The sequence below is a fragment of the Triticum urartu genome, chromosome 1A, assembly GCF_056163025.1.
Source record: "Triticum urartu cultivar PI428250 chromosome 1A, HENAU_Tu73, whole genome shotgun sequence".
NCBI classification, from domain to species: Eukaryota; Viridiplantae; Streptophyta; class Magnoliopsida; order Poales; family Poaceae; genus Triticum; species Triticum urartu.
This window is the reverse complement of record NC_141873.1, coordinates 63,154,911-63,162,035: the sequence shown is the minus strand read 5'-3', so window position 1 is coordinate 63,162,035 and position 7,125 is coordinate 63,154,911. Positions and strand designations below refer to the sequence as shown.

At 45.7% G+C, this 7,125-nt stretch overlaps 1 long non-coding RNA gene across 1 annotated transcript; it reads left to right on the top strand.

Annotated features, from left to right (window-relative positions):
* Window positions 1-2,144: 2,144 nt before the first annotated feature.
* Window positions 2,145-4,284, top strand: LOC125532362 (uncharacterized). Its single transcript, XR_007294042.2, has 2 exons — window positions 2,145-3,625; window positions 3,714-4,284. It is a non-coding gene; the product is annotated as an uncharacterized LOC125532362 (long non-coding RNA).
* Window positions 4,285-7,125: the final 2,841 nt, after the last annotated feature.

Here is a 7,125-nt window from a genome sequence, read left to right as displayed (position 1 = left end):
TGAGAGTCCACCATACCTACCTATGGATTGAATAAGATCCTTCAAGTAAGTTGTCATCGGTGCACGCAATAAAAATTGGTCTCTAAATATGTATGATCTATTAATGTGGAGAAAATAAGCTTTATACGATCTTGTGATGTGGAAGAAATAAAAGCGACAGACTGCATAATAAAGGTCCATATCACAAGTGGCAATATAAAGTGACGTTCTTTTGCATTAAGATTTTGTGCATCCAACCATAAAAGCGCATGACAACCTCTGCTTCCCTCTGCGAAGGGCCTATCTTTTACTTTTATCCTCTACCTTATATAAGAGTCATGGTGATCTACACCTTTCCTTTTTACATTTTATCCTATGGCAAGCACAATGTGTTGGAAAGATCCTGATATATATGGCTAATTGGATGTGGGTTTGCATGATCTATTATTGTTGACATTACCCTTGAGGTAAAAAGTTGGGAGGCAACACTATAAGCCCCTATCTTTCTCTGTGTCCGATTAAAACTCCTTACCCATAAGTATTGCGTGAGTGTTAGCAATTGTGAAAGACTAAATGATAGTTGAGTATGTGGACTTGCTGAAAAGCTCTTATATTGATTCTTTCCTATGTTATGATAAATTGCAATTGCCTCAATGACTGAGATTAGAGTTTGGTTCTCAATGAAGTTTATGATTCATATTTGAAATTGTGATTGAAGTGTTATTTTAGCATAAGAGATCATATGACAATATATATATATAGTAGGTGGGTCTATTATGATAACACCCCTTAAGACCTTATTCTAATAACACTTGTCTCTTATTCTGACTAGAGGAACGCCCGTGCGTTGCAACGGGACCACATTAACTTTAAGAGTTCAATATTAATTATGTTAATAATACATTTAATATTCTCATACATATCAAGTGACACTGGCAACCTTTTTTGTCAATTTAGCAACGGGCTCAGTTGCAACGGGCTCTTTATACATATCAGACAACTCGCTACTACTTAGACTACAACTATGGCTACCAATATTTTTTTGTCAATTTAGCTCAGCAATAGTGCCTGGCTTAATAGACTGCTTTGCATTCACCCCCTCAGAAGACAGAGAGAACCAACTCAACATGTCAGAAGATTAACAGAAATTTCATTTGTATGGCATGAACATATAGGAGGAGCACCAACACATAGATCAGTAGAGAGCAGAGCACAGCATGCACACACTCGGGCCATCTATATCATACACACACAGCAACGCACACACGCATTACGCTGGCATACACATACAGAAAAGCAGGCACACACGCATCATGCGCATTGGCCGGTGCGACGCACGCAGAGCAAGTACGTACGCACGGAGAGCAAGCTAGCAAGCACGCACACGTCCAACCCCGCCGCTGCATGCGCTGGCAGAAGGTGAGGTAGCAAGGGAGACTGCACATTGAAGCTGTCCATGCAAGGCTGGAGGTGCTGGGCCGGCGACGGCGGTGTCGGGACGGCGCTTGATTCGTTCCCGGTGGCGTGGAGCTTGGGGCGGCAACGCGGCGATAGCTAGTGCTCGGGGATGGGGGTTTGGGGCGGGGGCAGTCGACCCGATGGCTGGCGAAGTTAACGGGCTCAGGCGGCTGGAAATTCGGCGGGTGGCGGCCGCACAGCGCGAGGATGGGACAGGCGGAAAACCTAGCGGACGTTCAACTACCAATACCCACGCTTTTTTGGAGAATTGCTTGTGAAAATAACGTGCGACGACGACTTAGCGAGCGGATCCCCTTAAAAAAGACATAGCGAGCAGATTCCCTTAAAACTGGTAGGAATGGATACGATTGATGACGTTGATAAATAGTGATGAATGTTGGCCTAATTTACTATCATCATGCATGGAAATGAATCATCAAGAAAAAGAATACTTCCTATTACTACACTTATAGAAAGCTTCCTAATCTCTGATACCAAACAGTTTCTGCCCAAACAAGGAAGGAAAGTTATGGACGTGATTCGGAAGGAAACAAACGTTATGAAGATTAATTAATTTAGATTTGATCTTTAGAAATTGATTGTGATTGATTCTTTTACATAAAGACATTACTAAATAATTTGCGTCAGTATGAAAAGTTCTGATCCGTTCAGTTTTTTTCATTGTGTGAGAGGATGAAGTGAAAATAAACCGATAAAGTAGGGGAGGCGACAAAAAAATCTACGACGGTTAACCTATAAAAAAACTGAACAAAAGTGATGGAACGAAAAAAAACCTGAAAACGAGACTACCAACTACTCCATTAAAAGTAGAGATAACACCTCCCACCACCGATTCCACCCTGATCCGAAAACAAAAAGAGTCAACGCACCCACCACTCTCCTCCCACGTTCTGTTCGTGCCTGATCCACTCTTTCCCACCTTCTTCCTCCTGCCTAGCCTCCTCCCACCTCCCCTCCACCTTCCACTGTCGGCGAAGCCAGGGGCTTCGTGCCTCCGATACAAGAGCCGTGCCGCCGCCCGCGTATCTCTTCTGCCCTGCCAACCCACCAGCCCGGAGCGAGACGCGCGCGGCTCCCTCGTGCCCGGCGACCTTCCCCCGCCAGCGCCGCCCTCCCCCGATCCACTTCCTTTCCCCGCCGGCGCCGTCCTTCCCCAATCCACCTTCTTCCCTCGCCGGTGCTTTCCTCCCCCAATCCATCTTGTTCGCCTTCCCCAGGCATCGCCGAACTTCCCTTTCGGCTCGATCTGCAGCGACGCGGACAGCCAGCAGTAGGGCGCGCCGCCCTTCCCCTCCCCTCGAATTTTTGGGGCACCGACGACCCAGCGCGATATCTGGCGGTCAGGCTTGGGGTGGAGGCCACCGCCGATCCCCTGCTGGATCTCTTTCCACCAATATACGGCGACCTCCCCCTCGATCTGGTCTCCCGTCCACAACGCCTTTGTTGTCCACCTCGACTGAGCCGCCGTCGACGTCGTCTGATTGGTCCTAGTGGACGCCAGCCACCACGGCATCGGGACGGAACCCCCTCCTCTTCACACTCTTCTCCATGGACGGCTGCGCAGTCACCATCTCCAGCGTGCGGTTTCAGCAGAAGGATCCCGGGGAGCGCCTCTCTCTCTTACCATTGTGGCATTTCCGACACAGGGGCTTGCGGAAATTTTTGTGTAATTTTTTTCAGATTATTGTTGTTGATTTGAGTGAATTCAGTTTCTAACGAAGTTTGTTAATTCTCTCAGTGTAGTTTGGCTGGCACCGGCATGAGGTTCACTAGCTCCTGCTTGCAGCTCGCCATGGTAGATGGGTTGATGCCCCCATCCCGCACCACCCCTCGCCAAATCTGGCGGCTACCGCAATGCGCCCCCTTCTCCAGCTGAGCCTCGGAACGTCACCACCACTTGCCGGGACGGCTATGCGGTTCGGCGGGTCATGCCGTGCAGTGCGTCATGGGCTACAGCTCCCGCGTGCGGTTCATTCGTGCGTGTTAATGCAGTGTGCCGCACGGGTGGGAGGAGGGAGTGTACTCCACGCGCGTCCTGCCCTCTGTTCCACCTCCCCTCCTCTGCGATGGAGCAACATGGTCGTGCACGACGCAGTGCAGTTCAGTGCAAAACAAGTGTCTACATCAAGTTGGAGATGAGGTTCAGCGTGCATTGTTGTGAAGATAAGTATGTATGCATGTGAAGTTTGTTAGTGTGTGCATGTACAACTGCAGCTCACTTCATTCCGCATGGCGATTTTTTTGTTCGATTGCAGCTCACTTCGTCCCCATCGTTGGTGAAACCATGCACTCCCCCATTTCCGCCCCGGGATGAGCAGCGCAATGGCATCGCTGGAGCAGTCCACACAGCAGCCGCGTGCGGCCATCATTGCATGGCCATGCAGTGGACTTCTGCAATGTGAGGCGAGCATAGTAGGGATTAGTCACTAACACCGACTCCACCGCTGGCGATTTTTGCAGTGCACGTTTTTCTTTTTTCAGTTCGTTCCATGAGAAAATGATGTATGTTTAGTTTATATATTGAGGGACATTTGTGCTGATTGCAAATGTAGTACACTTCGGCAAGACAGCTATAGTCTGCAGAGGAGGGCCTCCACCCCGAGACGCCCGTGCAAAATCTGTGATAAAAACATGGTATTTCTGACTATGTTCGCGCGGTGCTGAGCGTGTGTGCATGCAATTTAGTTGTTTCGATTTTTGTTTTGTTTGTTTTGCGATGGGAAAATAGCCTGAAGTTGTATTTTTTGGAGAATTGTTTTTAAAGTGCACTTAGTTTGTATAAAGAGAATATATTTTATTATCCCTATTTATGAAGGCAATTTGTTCCGTGTGCTTTAAAAATCAGTCGACTACATCAACGCAGGCAGTGCTTTTGGTCCTCGGATGTGGTTCATTGTTTAGAGTGATGTTGTTCACTTGTGCCCAAAAATGAAAGTGCTAAAAATGTAGCGCAACAACAAAGATAGTAATGAGGTTCACTTCGATATATGTCGCGGTTCACTTGCCTCCTCTTTCTGGTCCACTCTCGTTCACAAAAAAATGAAAAAAAGACAACAAAAACTCGTCTGAGAAAAAATACGTTCGACAAAAGAAATTATGAAGTTCACTTGGCCGTTTGATGCAGTGCAGTTTTCAGTTTAAAAGCAGTGCGGGTTTTCTTCCTTGTCTTCAAAAATTTACGTCCCACAAAAAAGAAATCATACAGTCTGCTAGTTCGTCTGATGCAGTGCGGTTTTCAGTCTAAACGCAGTGCGGTTTTCTTCCTCGTCTTAAAAAATATACGCCCCACAAAAAGGAAACCATGCAGTTCTCTTACACGTCTCATGCAGTGCGTATTTTCGTCCGATGCAGTGCGGTTTTCAGTAGGATGAAGTACCCACATCGATTTGGGTGTCGCGAAAAACAGAGTGCCTGCATTTCGGTAAATTTGAAATTCCTCTTAAACCGTAAAGAATTACAGAGAGTGTTCTACATGAAAAATATGCGCCTCGTCGATATCTTTCCAATGGCGTATCGTTTGCGGTTAAAAAACTGGAGCGAAAATAGTACCAAAAATTTGAAATAATTTGAAAAACAGAATTCCGCGATTTAGTAAATATGAAACTGCTCTTAAACCATAACGAATTAGAGAAAACAATAATTATGAAAAAGATGCGCCTCGGCGATATCTATCCAACGGTGTATCATTTGCCTCATTCCGACGAGCGGTTTAGAAAAAAACGCGAAAAACGCTCGCTGCCACTCTTTATGGGCCGCACCGTTTTGGAAACTGCTCTTAAACCGCAGGGAATTTCAAAATGTGTTCAACATGGCGAAGTTGCGCCTAATCCGTAGCTTTCGAACGGTATATTACACGCCTCGTTCCGATAAACAGTTAAAAAAGTAGAGCGAAAACAGTACCGAAAAAACACTACGCGCAGTTTTTTCCGGCACGAAGTTCACTAGTCTCTGTAATGCAGTGCTCTTGCTAAAGAAAGTACATTGCCCTCGCGTTGAGTTTGTAGTGCGGAAGTGTTATCAGAATAAGTATTCTGATAATATTATCAGAATAAACGGGCTATATATATATGATGGATTTGCTATCCACAGTAGCTCGGATGGTTGTTATCAGAACCGTTTGTTCGCTTTGGGATCCGCACCTTTAGGTGGATAAGGTTCTGAATTTACCAATTGTTAAATTTCGCCAAGATAGAAGAGGAATGGTTAGCTGAACCTTTATGGAGGCATAGCCCCGGAACGGCAACCTACTTCTCTGACTTTGTAGGCGTAGTCAGGACAAAAGGTGTTGTGCCTTTCTAAACTGGCAGGGATCAACAGGACCTACTTCGGGCAAACTTTTGAATTGGCTGATGGTGGTCATTTGCTAGAAGTTTTGAGCTACGGCGTGCTGGACGACCATGTGAAAATTGCCATTTTCTTCTAGCCAAATGAACAAGGCTGGACACCAACTGGACTAGTAAATGGACTGGGTCGTGTTGGTCTAGACATGTAAAACCTGTCGTTTTCGTCCAAGTAAGTGAAGACGGTTCTACAAGGTGAGAGTTTATCACAGTGCCGTGGGAGGGTTGTCAGAGAAGCAACGGTGAGCACGAGGTGTTAACAATGTCGAAATAATGGATGACATTTTTTAGTCATCATGTACATTAATTTGTTGTCTCTGGCAAATGTTCGTGAGGGCTGCTAACAAATTATACATTATCAGAAGAAAATACATTTTGAACTCTTTTAGAAAATAACAGCACCTCGTACCTCCAGAAGTCTTGACGGCAGTTTCAGCAAGGCTTATTCCGAATCGAATTGAGAAACTACAGTGAAGAACAATGAGCCAGCTTCTTTCTGGACATAATGAGCTTTGTGAGTCTCAACACTTTGCTATATGTATAGCAAGTTATTTTATTGCGTATTGCTCGGTAGAGCTAGATTGGTTGGTTTGCTAGTTGCTTCATTTGAATGTCACACCTAGACTTAATGCAAGTGTCACAAAAAATGAAGATTTAACACCTCCATACCAAACCGCATTCCCAATGGTTTGCTAAGGAGCTAGCTTGTACGACTTGGTGGTACCTTTCAAAAAACGTCAAGCAGATACGACCAAAAAAGTTCATATGGGTTAGCTGTGGCAATTGTTTTGAGAGATCTCTTGTTTTGAAGAACTTTATGGAGATGTATCAACATGACAAAGTCAGAAGCTGCCACACACCCTGCCGCAATGCAGTTTCTGCATGCCAACTTTCGCCAATATAGCAACGCATGGTCCTGGCAAAGTGGAAAGCTATAGCAAAGTGGAGACTGTTGCATTAGGGAGGAGGAAGGTGAGGTTCGCTGGCCGGGAAGGGGAGCTTTGGCCGGATGGGATTGCTAGATTTGAGAGGGAGAGGAAGAGAGGACGGAGAGCTCCGTTGGCGGTGAAGTAGAGAAGAGGACGGTACTCTCCCTCAAGATATCGGGTGGCTCGCATGGCAGAGAAAAGTGATGGCTGCTCGCCTAGCTAAAATACAGGCTGCAAGATTTCAGCTACTCACATTTTTTTTCTACATGGAGAGATTCCTAGCTGGTTCAGGGTCACGTTTGCTCATTCCCCTATTTTTCCATCAACCTATATTAGCTGGTACTACATGCCGTTGTTAAAAAACACAAATAATGACACTTGGACTATTTTCAATCTCT